Source organism: Pleurodeles waltl, chromosome 5 (assembly GCF_031143425.1).
Source record: "Pleurodeles waltl isolate 20211129_DDA chromosome 5, aPleWal1.hap1.20221129, whole genome shotgun sequence".
Lineage (NCBI taxonomy): Eukaryota > Metazoa > Chordata > Amphibia > Caudata > Salamandridae > Pleurodeles > Pleurodeles waltl.
The window spans coordinates 380,322,250-380,348,752 of record NC_090444.1 but is presented as its reverse complement, the minus strand read 5'-3'; the positions used below and the strand labels follow the sequence as shown (position 1 = coordinate 380,348,752).

At 44.0% G+C, this 26,503-nt stretch overlaps 1 protein-coding gene across 5 annotated transcripts in view; it reads left to right on the top strand.

Annotated features, from left to right (window-relative positions):
* The window catches only part of LOC138295682 (synaptosomal-associated protein 25-like), a 593,575-nt gene that overhangs the window by 136,254 nt on the left and 430,818 nt on the right, over positions 1-26,503 (top strand). For 2 of the 5 annotated variants that reach the window (XM_069234121.1, XM_069234125.1), the window contains exons 2-3: positions 2,798-2,984; positions 15,291-15,379. The exons of 1 other annotated variant lie outside the window; for it this stretch is intronic. The gene's annotated coding sequence lies outside the window, so the exon portion shown is untranslated. The remainder of the gene's footprint in view (positions 1-2,797; positions 2,985-15,290; positions 15,380-26,503) is intronic. 2 more of the 5 variants (XM_069234122.1, XM_069234124.1) reach the window with 2 other exon arrangements.

Below are 26,503 nucleotides of genomic sequence, written 5' to 3'. Positions count from 1 at the left end.
AAAAACAGCAACAACCTGGGAAGCAGAGGCAAAAGGTTTGGGGAGACCATGCCAAGGATGCCAGATCATAAGTCAGCATTCTGGTGAAATCAGCTTTTTGATCATTCTTATTGCTGCACTACGGCGTTTACACTTCTTGCGTCTATGGTATTTGTAAAAAAACAGTGGTGCACGTGGGGGGCTATGAAGTTAAAGTGCCTCATGAAATATTCAGTATGCCATAAGCTAGAAAGTCTTTGTGCACTGTACAAAAGAGCACTGATTGCAGAGTTACAAAGTTAAACACCTATTTAAGCCTGTTCCATGTAGAGCCTTCTTTTCACAAGTTCTCTCTGCATTTGACTGTGTCTGTGAAAGCCCAGTTTTCAGTGTGATTGTGTTGTTTTGGCGGGAGCTGTACTTGGTTTGGGGAGCGCCTGTGCACCACTATGTAACCCAGATGAGTTGAAGATGCTGACTACGGTTCACCATGTTTCACAGAAGTCTCAGCATTCATAAATTGAACCCCATGAGCAAAGGTTTGCTCCCTTAGTGTCATGATTGTATGCAAAAGGTGAGGTGATTTTTTTATACCTGAAATAATTCACTGTGTTATTCGTTTGGGTGAAAGAGGTTTCCTGACTGGATGAGTTCTTTGGGGTAAGACCACATATGATTGAATAATCAGAATGCTTTCAGACACTATAAGTGGGAGTATTGTGGGGAGGCTCTGACAGAGCAGATTCTATGCTGTGCACTGTGAGGATCTGTTTAAGTGGTCAGCTCCCAGTTCGGTGGTGCATGTGGGGACCCTGCAGGGTTCTACAGGGCCGAGCAAGAATCCTAGGAAGGGAGTCACTGCTTGTGATGATATAGTAGCTTCTGCATTCAGAGTGTCTGGTGATAGACAAAGAACGTGTGCCTGCTAACCAAAGTCACCTATCAGCTTCCCTATAGCTGAAGATGTTAGTTCTCACCCCTCCAATCTCTAATGAGAGATATGAAAAGCTTCTAGGAACTGTCTTGCATCTTTGTATTCCTTGGGTTGGCAAGTTACTACCCTGCAGACAAGGTCAGCAACAGAGCAGACCAGCAGAACATTAGCAGGGCTTCATCCTTGTTTCCAGTGCTGAGGAAATGAGCATTACTTAGTTCCATGTTCTGAAAGCACCACAACAGGTCCCTTGAATGTGAAGGTGTCCACAGCAGGCATGGCAGAGTGACTAATGGTGAGCTGAGGTATCTTGGTAATACACCCTTTGAGGTTACTTTATGTTTTGTAAACATGTGGTTGAGATAGGTCCTCTCTACCCCCTTAAACCTGAATGCTTGTTGTGATGCTCTACATCTTATGAACTCTTAGTGGCATAATCATTTTGATCTTTTGTGCATTTTGACAAGTAGGACTGTCAAGATTAATTTGACAGGCCTTGAATATGCGGCCATGAGGATGATTTAAAGAAACACAGTCCATTCCATTGTGGAGTTTGAAGAGATCTATGCTATGCACAGCATGGTAGTCAGCAGACGAAACAAAATTACATCTCTGGACCGGGGCATAACTCTCAGTACTACAGCCAGTACACTGGCACCGACGCCAGGTTTGTGAGGTGGCCACTTTACTTCAAATAGTCGCTGTTTTTACTACAAAACATGGCATTGGGGGCCCTGTTTTGTTCCTTGCATTGGGGCCCACGGGCCCTGGTTTTGTTGCTGTCTCTGAATAAACATCTGTAAGGACAGTAACATAATGGTTTTCCTGCTAACTACGGATATGCCGAAGCACCCCGAACATCAGCTCACTTACATTCATTGGTAACCAAATAATAAGAGCTACAAATCATGATCAACCTGATTCTAATCAAAACAAGCATTTTCAATGCAACGGGTCCATGCTGAAAACATCGAGCCTCGTATGTTTTTGGTACTTTACCGGTGCTGTGTAGGTGGGCTAAACACCGGAAAAGGCATGGTATATGCATGCCTTTCACAAATGAAAGCAAGCAGATTTTAAAAGGCAAGCCCACGAACCAATGTAAGTGACTGTTGTAGCATGGGTGTGGTTTCAAGCCCAAAGAGAGATAACAGAATGGATGGAGCACTTTGTGCTCGCCCATAAAAAGTGACAGCTTTAGCTGCAGGCAATGTGGTTTAAGATCTAGTGCCGTATCACAAATAGTGAACCCTTAGAGTGCCAAGTTAAGACCCAGTCTCTGCCACAGTTTTGGGATGATAGATGTCTTATGTAGTTTAAGAGCTGGAGCAGCGCTATTTTACCACTTTGGGCGGAGGCAAATTGTTGGTTGTCACCAAAACAAAACAGTCAAAACAAAATATCACAATAATCACAGTAAAACACATCACATTGCAATAATGCAGTACAAAAGCACACCACCACAAAAAAACAATGAACACATTACAACCACTACAAAATGCTACACAACAGACGTTCAAACCTTCTTGTCACATATTACCATCTTAGAGACCTGCTTTCATATTACAGTGGTAAAAGGAGTGTGCGCCTAACACTTGGATATGAAATAGCACCAGTCAGTAATGTCTTGTAATCCAGCCCCTAGCCTGTGGAAACGTAGTGCTTGTGATTTTCAATGGCAGGACAAGCTTGGTATACATTATTTGTTAACAGATGCCTATTTATTTTAGACCTATGCTTATTCATTCATGTTGCTTGCAGACTGTGCATGTGTGCACTGCCTGCCCTGGAGTAGTTTGCTTTGGATTTTGTTAGTGACATCGTGGAAGAGGATAATGAGTAATTACAGTAGTATTCCACTCTATGTTTTCTTCGCTCTTACAGTTGACCATTTACCTGGAAACTGCCCAACTTTGAAAAGTTTTTTATTATTTTGTACATCCGTTGGTGAAAAAGCAGTCTGCTTCTAAAGGAAGGAGCATGAGAGGAACAAATGCATAAGGACAGTGAACACAGGAGAAGAGGGAAGGAAACCATCAGTGGGGAGTTAATTTTGAAATAGTGTACACAGGTGAGCAATTCTATATTTCTGAAACAGAAATCGGCAATTTCAATACTTGGCGAAGGGAGGAGGAGATTAAAACATTGTGTATATAACTAGTTTAGTGGTATCAAGCTTATTGAACTCCATAAAGAATAAACAAAATTCACCAATATAAAAACTGCAATTGTATCCCACTATGCTATCCAAACAGGAGTGCAAGATGGTTTTATATGTGACCTGTGTTTACAGTGGTCGCTGGGAACGCAGTGAATTTGTTGCAGTAGGTTATTTACCTGCTCTTTAGTTCCCTTAAAAAATCATGAACACGTTGCAGCGCTTAAACAATCAACACTTGCGTCACAAACTTAATTAGACTTTTCTTTTTATAAACAGTACAGGAAGCTTTCACTCCACATAAATAAAGTCAAGTACCACCCCCAATGGCCAGTTTTACGGGGTGGGGAGGGGTGCAACTGGTGCGGCCGTACCTGGCGCTGACCTGGAGGAGGGCACTGACCACAGGGGGGCAGCGCTGTCTGAGCAATTCAATTTCGATTTTAAAACACCTGCTACAGAGTTCTTTGTGCATCCAGTTTTTAGGCAGCAACAAAGACGTCAAGTTTACTCTTGTGATTAATGCTACTGTTCGAGAGAGATCGAGTTTTGTCCAGTGGTAGTTTTGACTCGCCATAAAGTAACGCAGAAGGTTAATATGTTTGCTGCAAAGAACAGTTCTGTATTTTATGTAGATAGATGAGTGGATCAGTAAAGCCAGCATTTATCTGTGCTTTAAAATTTTAAAACAAATTAAATATATGTGAGAGAGGGACTGTGGAGAGATGTAGGGCACTTTTGCCATGTGGTAGTGAGGGAATTCGAGGAGGAGGTTGTGAGGGGAGGGTGCCAAAAAAGATGATTGCATTGGGTTCCATCAGCGCTAAAGCCAGCCCTGACCACAACACCCCTTTACAAGTTAAAAGAGTGTGACGGCAAGCTTGTGCTTACTCTCCAGCAATAATGTGAGTCAGATTGCAAATGTATGCTTTCCTTCACTGGTTCTCCGACTTAAGCTTTCAATAGAAGTTCAAGGATGAAGTCTGTTTTGTTTGTAGTACAGACAGCAAATGGAAGTCTTTTACCTGTGTTAACAGTATCTAGATGAAAGATAGTAGTCTTTCTTCTGTGTCTACATTGACAAAAGTATACCACATGCAATCAATAAAGTCGGGATATTGCTGATGGAAGCCTTTGTCTGCAACAAGCTACTGGGAAGTCTGAAGAGCATGAAAGCTAATAAACAAATGGAATGGTATTATGTGGTTGTGTTTCCTCCCCTGCATAATTTATAGTTCTGAAAAAGTGCAGTTTCCTAAAAGACTTCAAAGACTTACAGAAATTAGAATTTTGTAGGACTTGTTGAGCTTCCAAATTCTCTTGAGATCTGTGGCAGGTTCAGGAGCCCATGTTGACACACAAATGTTCACAAGTCAGCTTGAATCTCCCAAGGAAAGGTTGTGGGTCTGTTATTAGGGATTCCGGCAGGGCTTATAAAGTTGCACGATAGGAAATACTTTTACAAGAAAAGACTAATCTGCGACGCACATAATGGGCCTCATTTACAATAATCTGATGCATCACCATCGATGCGTCAGATTTCTTGTGCTTCCCACACATCCCCTGACGCCATGGATGGGCTGTATTTACAATACAGAGCTCCATGGCGCACGTTTTCACAGATGTGTCAGAAATTCTGATGCATCTGTTGGCACTAAACAAATGCATAGCTGGAGTAGCATTGTTAAACTGACGCAACTCTAGCAATGTGAGGAGTTTACCATAGGAAAGAGCCCTGTGTCAATTTTACGCCTGCTCTGAACAGGCGGTAACATTTTGATGCCGTGAAGTTGCAGAATGACACAGTGAAATGTTGTAAATTTCACTGTGTCAGTCCTGCATGGGACTGCCTCCCCTACATAAATTAGACATGGCGCAGGTATAATGTTATGTAGGGCTTTACAAACTGACGCATTGGGACCATGCATCAGTTTTTAAATATGGAGCAGTGCAGTGCACTTCTAGCGCCACCACTGTGTAAACAAAAAAATGATGCAGTGGTGACGCAAAGGGCTTGTAAATGAGGCCTATAATATTTGGATGCCGACTATAGCAACCACTATAGCAACCAAACTGTGGGGCAAGGTATAACATTATAAAATAGTTATAATGAAGTCAAGTTGCCTGAATTTGAGTCACGGCGATGTAATTTTACTGTATGCTTCCAAGTCTGCATGATATTTCACTGTATTCGAAAATATTGCATGCAGAATATTCACATAAATCTCTGCACAAATTTTACATGCAGTTTTTACATGTAGTAAAACCAAAACTGAAAAATCCACAGTCCCCAAAGGGAAGTTTATTCAGTCACACCAAAACACCGGGAATTATCTTTGAAATGTCCTTCACTTATGTCTTATCCAGGTGACTGGTTGACACCTGTTCGGTATAAGTCAATAAGGACGCTCAATGAAGGACCACACACCAATTATAAATACAATTTAGCTTTACTAGAATTGCAGGTAAAATGTAGGCATTTAGCACATTAACAATAGTAGAATATGAATAGCAATGAAAAGCATCTATTTATATATAAGTACACTACAAGGAGCATCTATGTATGTATATATATATATATATAAAAACCAGGGAAGGATGGATCAACACAAGGGAGCTCACCCCCAGAGAGGCAGAGGACGAGGAGTCAGAGGAAGAGGGAGAGGAACAGACAGGCCAAGAAGAGGGGGCGCAGGAGACGATACAAGACCCCAGGGAATGATAACTCGAGCACGCAAGTGAAAATTATGAATATTATAAATCTCTCCAGCAGAATGTTGTCTGCTGTTGAAGAGGACCTCTTATCTCTGGGCCTGTCATTCTGCCCAACTAGTTGTTTTAATTACACTCAGACTAGGATTGACACCTTTAAGTTCATTAGGAAGTTAAAATTGAAAAAGTGGTACCACACTAAGTTTAGAAAGGATAAGAAAGTGGGGGTGGAAACAAATGTGAGCAATCTGTGTATCTCTGATATTGATGTATTACATACAGCAATGGATTTATGTGAGGGGATGGCTCCCCATGAAGACCCTATTCTCAATCTGATGGGAACTGGTATTGCTTTAAACAGCAATTGTCCGAGTAATTTCAAACCAAAATCTACCTTTCTACCTGCCATTCATTGTGATGCCCTTGAGGTTTTTGAGCGAGAAATGACCAAACAATTGAAGAAGTTGAGATATAGTGTGACGAATGTGAAAAACAGCAATTTATCAGGTGAACAGTGGCAAGCCCTTCGAAAATTGAAAGAAGACCATACCATTGTGATTAGACAATCCGATAAGGGGGGTAATGTAGTCATTCAAGATACCACCAAATATGTGTCAGAGGGAATGAAACAGCTAAGTAATACTCTGTGTTATGAAGAAGTGAGTTGGGGAGATGTTAAATCAATGAATGAGGAATATATTGATATGCTCATTGATTGGAAAGATCAAGGGATGATAGAATGGGATGAATTCCTGTTTCTTAAATGTGATCATCCGAAAATTCCAGTTCTGTATCTTCTCCCCAAAATTCACAAGGATGCGGTTAACCCACCAGGGAGGCCTATAGTTTCGGCTATGGAATCGCTCCTGGAAAATACATAAAAATATATTGACTTCTTCTTACGTCCTTTTGTGGAGTCAATACCCTCTTATGTTAAAGACACCACACATTTTTTAAAAATCATTGAGGATATCGTATGGGAAGATGACTTCTTACTGTTAACCCTAGATGTGACTAGTCTGTATACGAGCATAGATCATGGCTTGGGGGTGAGAGCTATTAGACACTTTCTCAGAGCAAGGTCACTGTCTTTTTTCTTCCATTCGGAAATGCTATGCACTATGATCGAGTTCTGTCTTAAGAACAATGTATTCATCTTTGATGGTCATCTGTACAAACAGCTTCAAGGGACAGCTATGGGCACCTGTTTTGCTCCCAGCTATGCAAATTTGTTTATGGGCTGGTGGGAGGAACAGGTGTCAGAAGAAATTACCCAATTCGATACCAATGTGGTCCTGTGGTGTCGTTTTATTGATGACATTTTTGTAATTTGGAGGGGTAATGAAGAAGCAGCTATGCAATTTGTGCGAGATCTGAACACCAATGAATGCAACCTAAGATTTACTGAGCATTTGGATTCAAAATGTATAGAATTCCTCGATGTGGAAATTTCTGTGAAGGGTAGTAGATTAGTGTCCAAATTGTATAGGAAGGCAACAGCCGGTAATAGTCTACTAAGTGCTCACAGTGCACATCCGGGGACTCTAATACGGAGTATTCCGTTTGGAGAATTGTTGAGAGCCCGGAGGAACTGTAGCGAAGAAGCTGATTTTCACCAAGAGTGTAATGTGATGTGTGAAAGGTTCAGGGACAGAGGCTATGGGGCTAAAGTGATCGATCAAGCCAAACGCAAAGTGGTGACATTAAGTAGAGATGATGTTTTGTATGGAACTAACAGAAGGCAAGAGAAGGAAAGTGAGTCCATTAGATTCATTACAACCTATAGTAATCAGTCGTACAAAATACGCTCACTACTTAGTAAGAGTTGGCATATTTTGCAGACGGACCCTGTTTTGGCAGACTGGATCAGTGATAATCCCCAAATAACCTTTAGGAGAAATAGATCTCTCAAGGACAACTTGTGTCGCAACGAGATAACATCAGTAGGACGGATACAGAATACGGGAATGGAAGGTTTCTTCTGTTGTATGAAGTGCAAAGCCTGCAAGACCAGTAACAGTTGCAGGACATTATATGTTCCAGGAAGGTTAGACAGCTTTGTAATTAGAGGTAATTACAATTGCAATACATCTTACTGTGTATACTGTCTGATATGCCCATGTGAAAAATTGTATGTGGGCAGTACGATACATAATGCAAAGAAAAGAGTTTTAGAACACAGACGAGCCATTAGGAATCAGGATAAAAACTATCCAGTAGCTAGGCATTTCTTCAGCCATCATTTTGGCAATGAGAATCTGCTGAAGTTTGTAGTTATAGACCAAGTAAGGATGAGTAAAAGGGGAGGCGATAGAGAGAGATTGTTACGTGTGTTAGAGTCTAAATATATAATAGACTTCGAAACGTTGGAACCTGTAGGGCTAAATTCGAGTGAGGAGCTGAGCATCCATCTAGGGTAATCGATACTTTGTTTGGTGGGTGGTCATCTGATACAGAATGTGAAGTAGGGGTGATTTTTTGAATCCTATTTGATTCTTAGTAGAAGGGTACAGGTGTTGGGTTCTATAAGGTTTCTACAGTAGAAGAATTTGTTCGTCTATCCACTTGGGTAGAGAAGCTCCATATACCAATATGAGATCCCCCAAAAATATGAGACCCCCCAAAAGTTTTGTGTAGGTGTACAGGTCTATTTGGATGGTATAGGATGATATGTAATTAATTTAAGCATAGTTAATAATGTTCAGGATTTAAGTGATATATTGAATTTTCAATTTTGAAAACATTCATAGTTAACAAGCTTTTATAATGCAATGAATTATTCTATTTACAATTTTTGTATTTTGGCAATTGAATTTTACTCTATTTATTGTGCGAAATATGATATCACATTAATTTAAAGATTCTGATGAATTTGAACAATAATTTGAGTTGTATTTTGATAGGACTATGGTACAAACTACTGTGAAACTTATTTATAGATGCACTTTAAGATGGCCGCCACATTTTGTGTCTTTTGGTGGGGATTTGAGATTTTGTCTGTTTTTTATGTCTAGGATTGCATGGTTTTTAACTTGGGGCACTGTAACAATGATGTATCCATGAGTAAGGCTGCTGCCGAAACGCGTTGGATTTGTGTGCTGAAATAAATTGATTTGCACCTTGGAGGTGTCCTGGGTCTCCTGTGATTTGGAGGAGAGTTGGAGGATTTATTAGGGCCTCTCGGAGCCCACCCGGGACCGCTGTGTGGTGTTCCTGCAGTCCGAGTGTTTTATGTGAATTATATATATACATATATATATATTCTTCAGACAAAAGCGTGCTCCGAGTTACGGGCACCAAATGGCCATTAAGGGGTGGTGCGGTGAAACCGGCAGAGCACTCCGGTTAATCTTCATTAACATCAAAAATCGTCTACAAAACCCGCACACTCTGGAAATCAAAGCAAAAAGTGTTTAAACACTTTTTGCTTTGATTTCCTGAGTGTGCGGGTTTTGTAGACGATTTTTGAAGTTAATATATATATATATATATACATATATATATATATATATAATTATATATAAGCAAAGAGTTCATTGACAGATATAAGTTTTGATTAACTGTATACTAAAATGCATCGCACTACGATATTCAGGAAGCAGAATATAAATGAGTTGAATACTTCAGATAAGCTTTGATTTACTGCACACCAAAATGCATGTTTCAGTTATTGTAGCAGTTCACTCTAAGAGATTTAGAAAGCAAAATATAAACGAGCTGAATACTTCAGGTTATAAACACAGTGCAAGCATAAATAATCAGTCATAATAATAGAGCAGAGAAACAAAGGCCTTTCATCCCTGTGTGGAAACGTAACTTAGTCCACGACATGCTGGGAAGCCCTCTACCGCCTGCTTGGACCTCTCTCCCCCTCAAGGACCACGGTCAGCAAACAGGGAGGCAGCGCTGGGCCATGGCAGCTTCCACAATTCCATCTGCGAGCTTCCAAATCCTTCACCCACACTTCAGTGCGTAAATAGCTCGAAGCTTGGATTCTATCTCATTCTGGCATTTTCTAGCTATGTTATCAGTACTTGGCTGCTCTGCCCTTCTCCGCGTTTGTTTTCATTCCATCTTCTCCCTGTACTCTCGTTCTCAAGGTTGAGACGGAGTCTTCTACACAAACAAGCTTGAAAATAATATCATGAACTTTTCCACGATGTTTGGGAGGGGGTTTAAACAGGCATTACACTCATCTACACTGCTCAAGCTAATTAACCCTTTGTGTTGCAATGTCCTCCGCACCTTTCCCTATACTGAACAACTTAAATATAGATGTTAAGCCATTACATGTAGCATAGAAAACACAGAACAGAAGAATAGAACATAATAAAGTACACAAATATCACTAGAACATCAAGTTCCAAAAATATTTTGCAGTTTTATGTGAAAATACACAAATGTACTAGGTCCTCACAATAGTTGTATTTCCAATGTGAGTGGAAATAAGGATTTCTGTCTGCATCAGAATTATATGCTATGCTTTTAAATTACTATGCTGTTCTTGATTACCTCTGCACATTTTATCTGGAAAAGTCTAGTGGAACATATATACTGAAAACGGAACATCGTGGCAATTAAATCTTCGGGAACTGGTCCTGAAGCACTATTTCCTGAGACCACGCTCATGAATTCTGAAGTTGTAGTGCTGTGGCAGTCTTCTATCTCAGAAACACTAGTCCCTCCAGTTCCAGTATATCTGGGTGCAGGGCTACTGTAGTGTATCCCATGCAACTGTCTTGAATGCCACAATATTGAGCACCTGTGTTGGAAAATGGCCCTCTCTAAAGTGTCACCCCAAACCTTTTGCCTTTTTCCCTCCATGTTTTGCTGAATTTGTTTTTGTTGGCCTTAGGACTCTGAGCACTTTACCACTCCTGAACAGTGCCAAAGTGCATGTGCCCGCTCCCTAAAACATGGTTTGATTGGTATCCACCTAATTGGCATAATTAATTTACTTATAAGTCCTGAGTAAAGGGCACAACATGTGCCCAGGGCCTATTAGATGCTACTAGTTGGACTGCAGCACTGTGTGTGCCACCCACTCAAGTAGCTCTTAAACATGTCTTGAGCCTACCATTGCAGAGCCTGTATGTGCAATTACACTGCCATGTTGACTTGTGATTTAAAACTTCTTGCCAAAGCCTTAAACTCCCCTTTTATTACATATAAGTCACCCCTAACGTAAGCCCTTGGTAGCCCATAGGGCAGGGTGCTATGTACCTTTAACTAAAAGGTAGGACATGTACTTTTAAGTTTTACAAGACCTGGTAGTGAAAAACTCCCAAAGTCGGTTTCGCTACTGCGAGGTCTACCCCTCTTATAGTTTAACAGGGGGGATTCCTTATTACATAACCTGTAATTCCTAATTGAGAATGAGCAAGCATGTCATGTTTAGTACCTATGGAATTGTAATGCTAAATCCTTTTTGATGGTAAAGTCAGATTTATTATTACAATTGTGAAAATGCCTCTTTTAGAAAGTTGCCATTTTCCTGCTCTTAGCCCTTGTGCCTACAGCCTGTCTCCAAAACACGTCTGGGGTGGGAAGATAGCAGGTGCCTTGCATTCCCTCTAGACAGTCTCACCCAAAGGAGGGGTAGGTGTTACTGAGTGGCCATCTGCATGTTGATGGGTCATCCTGGGCAGGATGGGAGGGAGAAGCTGACATTTACACCTGAATAGGCAGTGCACTGCTCCCACCCAGGAATGCTTAACCCCCAGTAGTGAGTCTAGAGCCAGGGCAGTAAGAATGGACCTCTGTGCACTTCAACAACTTCACTTCGACAGCACAAATAGGTATAGGTACTGGACCTCTGACCCTACCAAATCAGTACACTTCTGAAGCTGTAAAAACTCTGCCCTGAAGAAGGACTGCTGTGCTGCTACAAGGACTGCCACTCTGCACTGCTGCACTGGAAGACCTGCTTTTCTGCTGCGATGCCCTGCTTCCTGCTGTCCTCTTCCCTGCTGAGGAAGGACTGGGCCCATCTCACTTGAACCTAGTGTGACTCCAAGGGCTTGCTGGCTTGCCTCCTGTTCTGAAGTCTCAGAGACGTCAAAGACTTCACTCAACTCCCTACAGCTTCTGGACTCTGCCACTATGAGTCCCACCCTGCTAAGTGGGGCCAATCCAGTGTTGGGCCCTTGGAAGTGGGTTTTGCAGCTGTCTCCACAGATAACTATGCATCTCTGCTACTGTGCCGATCAGAACAACCACATCTCTCCTTGACGTCGAAGCATCACCACTGCCGCTGAGGACAGAGACATCGCAGCACCCGCTGTGCGGCTTGGGATCAATACATCACCCACAGTCACAACGCATTGCCTTCTCATCGCCTATTGCAAGCCTCAACAACGAGGCATTGCCTTCATAGCAAAGGGTTTGACGCCACACCTTGTAGACATCCCATCAGCGACTTCATGGTTCGACAATGATGCATCCCCAACTGTGCGAATTGAAACCTATGCATCAGCTTTGCATTGGGCCCCCTGTTTCTCACATTGGATCCTTGGATCCTTCATGCGATGCAACCCTCCATGCAAGGTACTCTTTTAGTGGGACAAGGTTGTTCCCTGTAGCCGGTCCGCACTCCATCGTGGTCGGTCTGAACTTTTGGACTTACCACAGTCTACCACAACCACCTAGCTCCGGTTGGCGCTTTAAGCTTCTAAGCACTACATCTGCAAATATTCTTCATGAACTCATATCTCTACCTCTACTCATTGGATTTTTGCCGTTTTTACCTTGTTTTTTATTCCTAAAAATATAATCTATTTTTCTAACTTAGTGTATTGTCTTTTTACGGTATTTTCACTGTGTTACTGGATGAAGTGTTGCACATATACTTAAAACATTTCCTATTTTGTTAAGCCTGACTGCTCTGTGCCAAGCTAACAGAGGGTGAGCACATGCTAATTTATGATGTGGAACTGACTTACCCTAACTAGGATTGTGGACAAGGTGCATAACTCTGCCAACTAGAGACCCAAATTTGATCAACCCACAACATAGCAGGCGAGTTAGCATTGTGCACAAATATCTTTGTCAGACAATGGTTCGGTCATAAATATCTTTTCATAAAATTCATTTACAAAAAGACCTACATTCAATTACCTATTATTTTGTAAATAATATTTAAAACTGAATAAATTATATTTCTATACACAGTATTCGGCATACATCTGGTGACTTCAGCTGATTACAAGGGACTATATATACAATCCATATCAACACTCACTTTGTTTTGCAACGAGTGTCATAAAATTACACCACCCACTCAAGGAATAGGCACTATGAGTACTTCTCAGTCTGCTTGACCCACCAGCCCCCAATTAGTAGTTGCGACATTTAACTACTTCTCTTCATATCCATTGTACAGAAGAGCACTTTTACTTCAAAGAAAACACTGCACAAAATGTATGTGTTTAAATTATTTATTATAAGATGTGCTTTCTCATTTCACTGGATGTTCTCTCCTGCCCCCTCCCATACTCTCTTTGTCCTATCATAACCCCCACTGTTATGCCAACAACTTTAAAACCCGTGTGACATGTGACCCTGTGGTCTCTGCCATTGTTATGGCTGGGACCTGGTCTGCCTCTGACAGTTGGGCAGCATGGAGATGTCTAATTAGAGGGGAAGGAGAAGGAGGATGTGTAGTCTGAGGGAGTGGTGTTGCTGTTGTCCTTTGTGGGTCATTTAGTGGCTAAGGAGCGTTCACATACTCTAGTATCTGACGCTTTGCCCATATGGCAGACAACATAGCTTGGTATCTCTGGTGACGGCCCAAATGGAGCATGTTAGGTGCCTCATCACAGTCCTAGAGGCCCTCTTTCTCTTCAGCCTGAACACCTGGTACTGCTGGGCTGCCAGCAACAACAGCCAACAACAACAACAACAGCCAAGGCCATGTGCATAGAAACAGCAGTCAAGGCCAAGAAGGCGGCAGCGGCAGGAAGGGTACATGGGACGGTAACTGCAGCAGCAGAAGTGGTGATAGAGGTAGCTGCAGCAGCAGGTGTGTAGGAGGTGGTGGGGACAGCAGCAGGGGAGACAGTGGAGGTCGCTGCAGTAGGGTCTTGGTGAAATGAGCAGTAGGAAGGTGCAGGTGTGCTGTCTTGGTGTGTGGCCTGCTGCTGGTACCTTAAGTGGGTACGGTTGGTGAATGCTTGCTCTCATCACCTACGTATTCCTTTGTGTACTCACCTGCAATGGGTCATATCAATGGTTTCAACATTTTTCTGAATTCATGGCCTACAAAAGATTAACATGATAATTTTTAAAAAATATGCATGGTCTAGTGTGACACACCCCATCGTGTTTTGTCCCTAGGGTGTATAGTGTTATGTGCAGGATCAATAACTCCCCAATGTGACCTCCAGTACTCTCAAACGTTATTTTATTTGCGGGCAATGTCACTTCCTTGCCTGACTCCCTACAGCAATGCTAGAACCTTTTCACCTCTAACAATAATGTACTCCCTATAGCATTCCTGGTTCTCCTGATTCCTGTAAATGTGCACATGATCCTTCCTGAAAATAGGTGGTCCTAGCACCCCCCTCACCATTACCTTGCAATTCGTCACATGGCTACACACTCTACAAGGGAACCTCTTACATATGGCATAACCTACATTTATCATGCTGTGTGACAGATATAAATATGTAACAGTGTGACTGTTGCAAAAAGGAAATGAGAAAATGACTCTGGACACATTTGAAACTCAAGGGCAGGAGTATTTTGGAAAACGTAAAACATGGTTAACGCTTTCTTGGCACATTATATACTATGTGCGGCCCTCACATTTTGCATCATAGTGTTTGGGCAAGAGACGATGATGTTAATGGGCTTAGTCAGCCCTCCGTGCCTATAAATGACCTTGCAGCACCCATAACTTGCCCTTTGTGAGGCATGATTCACATGATGTGGCACTGTGTTCATCCATCGTGCATACGGCGCTGTGGCTCCTCCAGCTTCCACTCTTTTGGCGATTCTCTCCAGGCTGCTGAAATGTATGATGCTGTGCACACAGTCCCCGTGCAGGCTTAGTATCACACGGGTGGGAAAACACTGTGTTGACCTGTTCATCTTATTCATGGCACGGGTGAAGTTTGGGAGGGTAGAATGGTCAGATGGCTCCTGCAGGAAGAAGGAGGGAACGATGTGTGTCTACTGCATACAACGGCTGACGTTGTGTGGCTCAGGTGCGCTGGTACCAGGAGCAGTGCGAGGCGTGTATGTCTTGGCAACACGCAGAATGATCAGGTCTGGAATTTTCACACCTGGTAATACTAATACAGTGACCTGAGATCTGACCCGTGATCGCGCGTTGAAGGTGCCGAATCTCTAGCAGGATCATTATTTTTGCTAAGTACATAATTACCACAGATGTATCAGTTTTTTTTCATAAATTCATTTATAGCAAATATAACAAAAGATTAGTTGGAGCATGAAGCATATTAAATTGTGCATAAACATTAAAAATCACCATGACATTTTTTTCAGAAAATTGCCCGGGACAATACACGGAAATCAAGAACAAGCGGGCAGACAAACACAGGCTTTTGACAGTAAGAAAACAATAACTCAAGAAGGTAATTTCAACATCGTGGATTCTGTCGCGTGAATGGAAATAATGACGGTGCGCGCTCACTGTGTTTCTCGGTTTCTCCCGGAGCCCATAGAATGCGTCACAAAAGCCTCACCAAGGCGCCACAGCCAACAAAGGATGCTCCTCTACAACCCCACTGTACAGACTCCCAGCCCGAAATAAAAAGCTTTCTTAATTATTGGCCTTGCCAAGTAGAGTGTTTTCAAAAGAAAGCGACAAGGCCTCACAGCTCTTCGGCTAGTTTGCGCCTCAGTAATTACGGCATCCGTTATTGACTTTTCCTTTACGGCCTGCTGTACGGCAGGCTGTGCACTGTATCTTCCAGACCCTTTACATAATATACCTTATTATAGCATAACAGAGTTGCGTCCTGAGCTCGTCAAAAGTGCACAGTCAGGCAAAGGAACAGGATGATTGACTATTTAGGAGTCCTTCTTCTGCCTCGTTTATCAGTACATTTTCCTGCGCCAGAGTTCTTAAAAAGCAGTGTCAGATAATCTCGATGTCATGCTCATCCCCAGCTGGAGTGTCTGTGTGTTTTCATAGGGAGACCCTCCTTTTAAAGAGTATTAAAGTAATCTCACTTGGAGCTGACAGAAGCCCTTATCCTTGGTACAGGGTCCTCATAGGGCGCCTCCTCCAGATGGCTCAGTTTGGATTAGGATGCACTTCTGGTAGACGAAAAAGATTTAGAAAACAAACGTGTAGCTCGAGACAGCAAACATGAAATCAGTCTTGCTTTGACTGGAAGGTTCTGCTTCAGTAGCTTCACTGTGCCAGATGCCAGAAGAAATATGCAGAATTCATGTGAAAGTTTTAATTGTGCAACCTTTTTAGCAGGGGATAACATTTGCTTCGTTATTTTCATATATCAGCGGTTCGCTTTCTTTTTCAGTTTCCTTTTTTTCAATAGTTGTTATTTTAGTTTTACTGTTTATGTACGGCTGCAAATGAGATTTCGAGTCAATACCACGCAGGCAGTGCTGTGGTGAGCTTTGATTGGATAACTTCTAAATGGACACGTAATATCATGAGCACCCCATCCATCACTCTCCTTGTACCAGTGCTTAATACACAAGGTGTACACAACTTACACAAGAGTCATCATGTTGCTAAGAAAAAAAGTCTCCCCAGAGCTCTGTAGTTCAATACAGTTCTACCCTTGTTATTTGTGTGTCTAATGACAGACTGCCCAGTTCTGGATAACAAATGGGTTGGGTGCGAAGAAAGAGTGCTTGGCTAGGCCACAGTGGAGGCCAGTGGAGGGGTACTGGCACGTGGCACAGGAGACCCTCACTCAGGTCCTGATGGGATCATTCAAGAAGGAGGGAAAGGTCCTACTGACTTCTGCCAGAAGGGCTTCCATCCCTGTGGGCTCACCATCAAAGTTCAGTTGGATCTCACAATCATGTTGCTGTGAGAGTTGTAGCCCGATATTGCAAGAACACGAGGGTGAAGGGTGGTGGTCATTTTAGAGTGGGGTAGACAATACCATTGTAATATTTGGATATCCATGAGGTGTTTCATTTGAAAGAATTTTAAACGTCCGTAAGGCAGGGAGGCATTCAGGGTCACATACATTTGTTGGGCTGAATGTCATGTAAGCCATTTTCCAGACTGTGGTGCTGAGAAGAAGTTTTTTTATATACCGACTGAATATTGAGTAGGGAAGCGGTATGCTTGTTGTGTCCCCCCCCACACGCTTTTCTTGGTTTAAGAAAACCCGATTTATCTATCTCCTATTCCCAAATTATGTGTTCATGACGCTTGTTATCTTTATGCATTTTTCTGAATCTGGAAGTCCTGGGGAAGCCCTTGAGCTCCTCTTGTCTGTCAATTAACACCTTGAAACCTTGACCTTTTAACCTTTGCACATATATTACACCTGCCACATAAATATTGTGAGCAGTTATTTTTTGTAGGAGTATGTAGCCTGAAGGTTATTTGTTGAGGTGACAGTAAATCAGGGCTCGAAAATTCTACTTGCTGTGGAGAGTCATATTTTATCAGGTTGAGGTATTTTTACAACTTACTGGCCCCTTCTGGCGAGTTTACAAAGATCAGGTGTTTTGTTCAGTCACACAGCGGAGGAGCAATAAAGGACACCTTTAAATCGTGTTCTTGTATGTCACATTTGCTTTGTGTTCACAGACAAAGGTAAAAAATCAGTTTATCTTACAATTAATTTGCTTCTCACTGCAGAGTTCCATGATTTTGTAAGGTGAACGGTTTGGCCTGCTGTTTAGAGTGTGAAATAAAAGGCTATATGGTGTCAAGTGTTTTCTAACACACAACATTTAAATGACTAATTCAAGTGAACAAACATTTCAAAATATATTTCAGTCCATTAGTTGTGAAAGCTCATGTTTTGTATTTCTGTGTGATGAAAAAATATTTTTTTATGGATGAAAACAAATCAGAATACTTTACATGTTGATGTTCAAAGGATATTTTTTCTGAAACCCATTTTTCACAGATTGTTAATACACTATATGGTTTTATCATTAAACCTGCAAGTTAGTGGAATGTTTTTTAGACAGTTCTTGGAAATTTACTGTGTGTAGATGACAGTATGCTACAGCATCATGGGTTAGTCGTTTATATATTAAGAGTCAGTATTTAAACAAACTGAGAAACACTCCTGCCCTGATGGCAATGCTATTAGTAAACTAAAAGCAAGTCATGGATCATGTGTCCCCTATATGTGGGCTAGATTTGTGTGATACATGCAGCAAATGCTAGACTACTTAATCAAACAAAATAGTTTTTTTTGTACTGCTGAAATGCTGAGCTCACATATTTGAAGGTGCAGTCACATGTGAGAATGAAGAAAAAGGCGACTCTGTAAACCATTTGTCTAGGATCACACAATTTGAGACCCGTTTACAGGTCAAGTACATTACAGTTAGGTTGAGTAGATTATTCAAGTTACTCAACATGCAGGTCTAATAACATTTTTATGATTTTTCAAGGCTTACTCCTAACACATATATTGTTAACTCTTTAATTTCTGTACATTCACCATTCAACTACCCATTACAAATATATGGAGAATGGGCTCAGGATGTGCTTAGAATCTTGATCACCACGTTTGGTAAAATCCCCACTAAACGTTGCTATATAAAGTGATTGTAAATGCCAAGTTCACTGTTCTTCTCTTGATCTAGTGTTTTTTTTTATTGATTTGGTTACATTGCTACACTTGTGTCTCATGGGGTGGTCATCACTTTTATGTTAACTTCATGCTTCTTTTTTGTTTATTTGACATTATATATGTGGCCCAACACTCAATCTCCTGTAGGATTTCCGGAATCACATATTTGATTCCATGTCACCCTTCTTGAGCTACAAAGCCCAGCTTAAAAATGGATGTGCAAGTAGGACTCATGGGGGAGGAGTAATAAGAAAAAGAAAAATCTGTGGTGTGAGGGTTATCCTATGTAGTCTGCCAGGCCTTCAGGTTGTTTTCATTTATTTTTCTCACTTCACTGAAAATAAAGAAGGGGAAAAACGAAAATTGTGATCTCTTTGAATTTCATGTAAACAGTTATCATGGTCTTGATAGTTCTGCACCTGATAAGAGTAAGCCTCTCTCAGTAGCTAATAATTGTCTTCTAGCAAGATGTTAAATTGTGCCAGGTGATAAATTTGCCGTAAAAAATGTCTCACAATATTTATAGGTCTATTGTCTGTTGCATAACCCACCTCCTAGAGAAGTAACCTAAAAACGTGAAATAGAAACATATAATTCATTATACAAGAGTTCTGCAAATAGTAATGGTTATTACTGTGCAATAATAGTTTTTTTGCAATTCTGTGAGCCTTACAGACATTATAAATCGTTTTTGAAACACTTAAAATGATGTAGATACTTCTAGACATCAGAGTTCTGAACTGGAAACAAAAAATAAACAATTCACAAAACCAGATAACCATGAAACACCATAAGGATTAACATAAACACATGATGCAATCCACTCCCAAAAACATACTTGCTTCTTAGATCTGAAGATCTGTTTGAAATGCATTTATATATGCATCTTCTGCATCTTTACTCTTCATCTTGGAAGAAGGCGTTTGCCATGATCATTCCCTTTTAACTTTTGCAACACACGTCTATTGAGAACTGAAGTTTTTTTTTTTTACTTCTGCAGTGAAGTCCAGTATTTCAGATCAAGTGGCATGCATGTTTACATCTTTTGGCAGGTCTCTTTTGATAACACAAATATCAGCGAATACAGCACTTTTCACTTCCTTAGGGCCCCTGCATAACCTGTTACCTATTCTGAATCGCTTTATTGATACATCCAAACATTTACTATTATTACAGCCTGTCACATGTTGCTTGAGGTATGGAGTGAGATTCATGACAACATCTCGATAATGGATCCAATGGATTTGCAACTTCTCTTTCCCCTGAGACTGCTGTAGTACAAGAACGGTTGCTGGCAATGATTGATGCTACTAGGAAGATAAAGCTTTCTACATAATGTCTTGTATTTATAGGTCTGGGTACAAATGCAGGGTCCATATTAACACAGGGCAGACCCTATGTCCAAGCTCCTGTGGGCAGTCCACCCCACTACTGTGCATGCCCAATGACTGTGTGCAGCAGAGCCTGCACATGCGCCTAACACTGCCTTGACAGACCAACTGCTCAGAGAGCAGAGCCCCTTGTGTTTAAGGGAGTTGGGCTGCAGGACTTGTGCCCAACCCCACAATGGGAGTCCAACCCCTCACTGCTTTTGACTTTCAGCCAGACCCTGCACCTAACTCCCCTCAAGGGGAATAATCGCTGTGAAGGGCAATCCCGCTGTGGATGGACTGCCCACATTTGTTTGTTTTTCAATTATTTTTTGAGTACCCTATTACTCCTGTGGTACCTGCTGCCCAACCTAGCCATAGAACTGTGGTACCATGTAGGCTTCACCAAGGAAGTTTGCACAGGACCGTGGTAGCATGGGGTGAGGGTTGGGTAGTCGCTAGGTTGATAGTATTGTGATAATAAACTGGAGGCCGTGCTTCGTCCCGTGGGTGAACTGTGCCACCCGCAGCATGAAAAATGTGTTTTTTCAATTGAGAAAATCCCTTTGGGCCCCCTTTCATACAAGTGCCTTGTGTTCAGGTTGTCCCAACCCTGCTGCCTTACCTTTTCAGGACACAGGGACAGAGTCCCTGAGTACTCTATTGGCAGCCACAATATTTTCATCTCAGTTGTGGTCAGCCACTCAGATCTCCCCCTTTTTTAAGTCAGTACCACAGACTAATAGTTCTGCAGGGACGAAGACCAACATCACAAAGGATAAGCCCTCATCACCAGCAAGGGAACAGAGAAATGCCTAATAGAATAGAATAGAAGCTAGTCACCAGCAAACTCATTACTGCCAGGTTAAAAGGCAGACACATTGTTGGACCTGGCTTTTTGACAGGGACATCCCCAAACTTTTTGCCTCCTTCCTCCTATTTTTTCTGACCTGCTGTTGTTGGCTTTTGACCTCTGAGCACTTTACCACTGCTAACCAGTGCTAAAGTGCATATGCTCTCTGTGTAAATTGTACTATTGATTGGTTTATCCATGATTGACTATTTAATCTACCTGTAAGTCCCTATTAGAGTGCACTACATGTGCCTAGGGCCTGTAGATTAAATGCTACTAGTGGGCCTGCAGCACTGGTTGTGCCACCCACCTCAGTAGCCCCTTAACCTTGTCTCAGGCCTGCCATTGCAAGGCCTGTGTGTGCAGTTTCACTGCCACTTCGACTTGGCATTTAAAAGTACTTGCCAAGCCTAGAACTCCCCTTTTTCTACATATAAGTCATCCCTAATGTGTGCCCTAGGTATCCCCTAGAGCAGGGTGCTGTGTAGGTAAAAGGCAGGACATGTACCTGTGTAGTTATGTGTCCTGGTAGTGTAAAACTCCTAAATTCGTTTTTACACTACTGTGAGGCCTGCTCCCTTCATAGGCTAACATTGGGGCTGCCCTCATACACTGTTGAAGCGGCAGCTGCTGATCTGAAAGGAGCAGGAAGGTCATATTTAGTATGGCCAGAATGGTAATACAAAATCCTGCTGACTGGTGAAGTCGGATTTAATATTACTATTCTAGAAATGCCACTTTTAGAAAGTGAGCATTTCTTTGCACTAAAATCTTGTTGTGCCCTTCAATCCACGTCTGGCTAGGTTTAGTTGACAGCTCCTTGTGCATTCACTCAGACACACCCCAAACACAGGGTACTCAGCCTCACTTGCATACATCTGCATTTTGAATGGGTCTTCCTGGGCTGGGAGGGTGGAGGGCCTGCCCTCACACAAAGGACTGCCACACCCCCTACTGGGACTCTGGCAGACAGGATTGAGCTGAAAGGGAACTGGGTGCATTTCTTAGAGACTCTTTGAAGTCACCCCCACTTCAAAGGCACAACTTAGTATAAAACAGGGCCTCTGCCCTACCTCATCAGACACTTGCTGGAGAAGAAACCTGAACCAGAAACTACATCCTGCCAAGAAGAACTGCCTGGCTGCTCAAAGGACTCACCTGTCTGCTTTCTCCAAAGGACTGCTGTCTTGCTGTTGCCCTGCTGCCTTGCTGAACTCTTGTCTGGCTGTGAAAGTGCTCTCCAAGGGCTTGGATAGAGCTTGCCTCCTGTTCCTTGAAGTCTCAGGACCAAAAAGACTTCTTCCTTTCACGTGGACGCTCCGTACGCCGAAAATTTCGACGCACAGCTTGTTTCGCGGCGAGAAAAACGCCGCACACCGACGCTGATCAACGCGACGCCCTCGGGACGATCGAGACTTCGACGCACAACTTCGCAAGGACAAAGCCGCCCGACTTCCAAGGAGAAATCGACGCGACGCCTGCCGTGAGACCAAAATTTCGACGCACGGCCTCGCAAGGTCAACGCCGCCCGACTTCCAAGGAGAAATCGACGCAACGCCTAACGTGAGATCGAAACTTCGACGCGCAGCCCCGCAGAACGACGCGCAGCCGGAAAATAAGCAGGAGAATCCACGCACAGACCCGGGACATCTGGTAATCCTCGCGATCCACAAAAAGAGACTGTCTGCGCGCCGGAAAACGACGCCCGACTTCCCCCCGTGGAAAAGAACGACGCAAGTCTGTGTGTGCTGAGCGGAAAACGACGCACACACCCCTTTTTCCACGCATCTCTTCTCCTGTGGCCCTCTGAGGAGATTTCCCACCAGAAACCAGGTACCCTGTGCTTGAAAGACACTTCATTGCTTTTTAAAGACTTAAAGACTCTTAATATCACTTTTCAGTGATATCTTTACAAATTCGTATTGCAACTTTGATCGTTTTGACCTACAATTATCCAGATAAATATTCTATATTTTTCTAAACACTGTGTGGTGTATTTTTGTGGTGTTATACTATGGTGTTGTATGATTTATTGCACAAATGCTTTACACATTGCCTTCTAAGTTAAGCCTGACTGCTCGTGCCAAGCTACCGGAGGGTGAGCACAGGCTGATTTTGGATTGTGTGTGACTTACCCTGACTAGAGTGAGGGTTCTTGCTTGGACAGAGGGCAACCTAACTGCCAACCAAAAACCCCATTTCTAACATTGGTGATCAGCGGTGAGGATAGGACTTGTGTTTGTGCAGTGACATACAGTAGCTAAGTATTTCACTACCTACCCACAGTTGAAGGTCAACTTGATTTTTCATCTCTTTTGACTTTTGGTCTCTGATGTCCTCCTGGATATACTATTGATATTTTGGACTTTGGATTTTGGTTTTTGCTGGTAAGATCCTATCAGAATGGGATCGCTTACCTACTTATTCTTTTTGCCTACTGACCACCTCACTAAGGCTGACCTAAGGAAGCTTTGCAGAGAATGTGGCCTTCCTGTAGCAAAGAGATCTACCAAAGCAGAGATGCTACATGCCTACATAGTCTGGGAGGAAGACAGATGGGCAGAGAGAGAGGCAGCAAGAAACCAAATGACTAAGTACCCCTCAGAGGAGGAGGAGGACTACTCACATGAGGAGGAAGACGACTCAGATGAGGAAAGAGACCCAGTGAAAAAAGAATGGCTCATGGCTCAAGCACGGTGGATTGAAGAGCTAGATGAGTTTCTTGAAAAGGCTGAGGCAGCAAGTCTCTTAGCCCTGGAAGAAGAAAAGATTGCAGCTCAAGAGCTGAGCTGTAAAGAGCTGAAACTGGAGGCCGGAAGGGCTGAGTCCAGTTCAGATGGTGGCAGCAAAAATCTTGCATCTAGTACTGCTGAAGAAGGGCACAAGCCCAGAGATGTGGTGCCCAACTTGAAGAAGGGAGTTGACACACCCTAGGCAGTTCAAGGGTATGAGGTAGTTCCCGTTATGCACAGGGTCCCTGAGAGGAATTGGGGAACTGGCACAGGGAGTCATATTCCTACTGGGGGGAGGGACACTTTACTGACTCTAGCAGAGAGTGACAGAGAAAAGGGTTCCCCCCTGGTGGACGTCCTGGATATAGAGTGTAGAGACATCCCAGAAGAGTTTGGGTTGAGTGTCAGGGACAGACAGAAACTGTCTCACCAGTCTCAAGAGGGTGATGTAGAGTGCTTTTCCAAGGCTGAGTTACTAGGTGGTTGGGTGAAGGGTACTGTGGTTAATACATGTGAAGGGCAGAGTGATGTAATTGCTGGAGAGCATATGTCTGGTCCTTATTTTCCAGAGCTACGCCAACACCAGGTGGAGTGTGAGTTCTCTGACCCCAGGGAACTTACAGTGGAGGCAGACTTTTGGGTGAGTACCAGAGAGTCTGAAGAGGCATTTGGGGGTGCTCCTGAAGGGAGTGGTCTAGGTGGTTCCCGACCAAGTGAGGTGGGAGAGGATTGTAGTGTCCGAGGTAGGTCTCAGAGCCTAACCTGTACCGTAGGGCCACCTTTTGAGGGAAGCCCCGCAGTGTCAGAAGAACTTGGGGGGATGACTGTAGACAGCATCCCAACAGTTCTGGTGTCTGGCAGTACCACTCCTAGTGAGGGGGTGCAGAAGTCCAGACATAGGGTTGAGAGGGGGTGGCAGACCCCAGTGGAGGATCTTGAAAGTCAGGGGTCAGCTCTGAGAGCAGAGCCCCCCAGGAATGACCCAGGTGAGACCGTTTCCGGTTTGGGGGAAACCCAGACTCTGCCGGATGGGCAGAGGTCGGGAGACCTGCGCCAACCAGACTCTTGTGTGGCCCTTGGGGACGGCGTGTCCCTTGTGGGGGGTGAGAGTGCCCCCCAGGAAGTCCTGGCATGCCAGGCAAAGATTCAACCTCAGGGTGGTGACTCTGGGTTGGATAACCGGGTTCAGAGGTTAAACTTTGACCTGGTGGGGGGTAGATGTGCCCCCCAGAAAGTCCTGGAATGCCAGGCAATGGCTCAACCTCAGGGTGGTGACTCTGGGTTGGATGGCCAGGTTCAGAGGTTAAACTCTGACCTGGTGGGAGGTAGGTGTGCCTCCCAGAAAGTCCTGGGGTGCCAGGCAATTGCCCAACCTCAGGGTGGTGACTCTGGGTTGGCTAATCCGGTTCAGAGGTCAAACTCTGACCTGGTGGGGGGTAGGTGTGCCCCCCAGAAAGTCCTGGTATACCAGGCAATGGTTCAACCTCAGGGTGGTGACCCTGGGTTGGAGAACCAGGCTCAGAGGTTAAACTCTGACCTGGTGGGAGGTAGGTGTGCCTCCCTGAAAGTCCTGGCCTGCCAGGCAATGGTTCAACCTCAGGGTGGTGACTCTGGGTTGGATATCCAGGTTCAGAGGTTAACCTCTGACCTGGTGGGGGGTAGGTGTGCCCCCCAGAAAGCCCTGGTGTACCAGGCAGTTGTCCAACCTCAGGATGGTGACCCTAGGTTGGAGAACCAGGTTCAGAGGTTAAACTCTGACCTGGTGGGGGGTCAGAGTGCCCTCCAGGAAGTCCTGGCGTGCCAGGCGATTGTTCTACTTCAGGGTGGTAACTCTGAGTTGAATGGCCCAGTTCAGAGGTTAAACTCTGACCTGGTGGAGGGTCAGTGTGCCCTCCAGAAAGTCCTGGCGTGCCAGGCAATTGTTCAACCTCAGAGTGCTGACTCTGGGTTGGATACCCAGGTTCAGAGGTTAAACTCTGACCTGGTGGGAGGTAGGTGTGCCTCCCAAGAAGCCCTGCTGTGCCAGGCAATTGTCCAACCTCAGGGTGTTGACTCTGGGTTGGATGACCAGGTTCAGAGGTTAAACTCTGACCTGGTGGGGGGTAGGTGTGCCCCCCAGAAAGTCCTGGCGTGCCAGGCAATTGCCCAACCTCAGGGTGGTGACCCTGGGTTGGGGAACCAGGCTCAGAGGTTAAACTCTGACCTGGTGGGAGGTAGGTGTGCCTCCCAGGAAGTCCTGGTGTGCCAGGCAATTGTTCAACTTCAGGGTGGTGACTCTGAGTTGAATGGTCAGGTGCAGAGGTTAAACTCTGACCTGGTGGAGGGTCAGTGTGCCCTCCAGGAAGTCCTGGTGTGCCAGGCAATTGTTCAACTTCAGGGTGCTGACTCTGAGTTAAATGGTCAGGTGCAGAGGTTAAACTCTGACCTGGTGGAGGGTCAGTGTGCCCTCCAGGAAGTCCTGGCGTGCCAGGCAATTGTTCAACTTCAGGGTGGTGACTCTGAGTTGAATGGGCAGGTGCAGAGGTTAAACTCTGACCTGGTGGGGGGTAGGTGTGCCTCCCAGGAAGTCCTGGTTTGCCAGGCGGTGATCCAGTCTGAGGGTACAGACCCTGGGCTGGAAGACCAGGTTCAGGGTGTCCCCCCGGACCTGGAGGGAGGGGCTACTGATAACAGTGCCCCTACCATGTTGTCTTCTGAGGAGGCCACTCCTAGTTGGAGGGTGCTGGACCCCAGAAGGGAGGGCAGGGGGAGGGAAGCCTCACCCCGGGCCCTAGTCCAACCTGAAGGTACAGACCCCAGGTTGGAGGGCCAGTGGCAGGTTAACAACCCTGCACTGGTGGAGGAATGGTACAGGGCGACTTCTGTAATCCCCCTGGCCATGTTGGACTCTGGGGGTACCGCTCCAGGAGGGAGGGTACAAAGCCCCAGAGGGGAGGACCAGGTTCAGGCTGTCATCCCTGACCTGGTGGAAGGGAGAGTGGTTAAAGGGTGCCCAGCA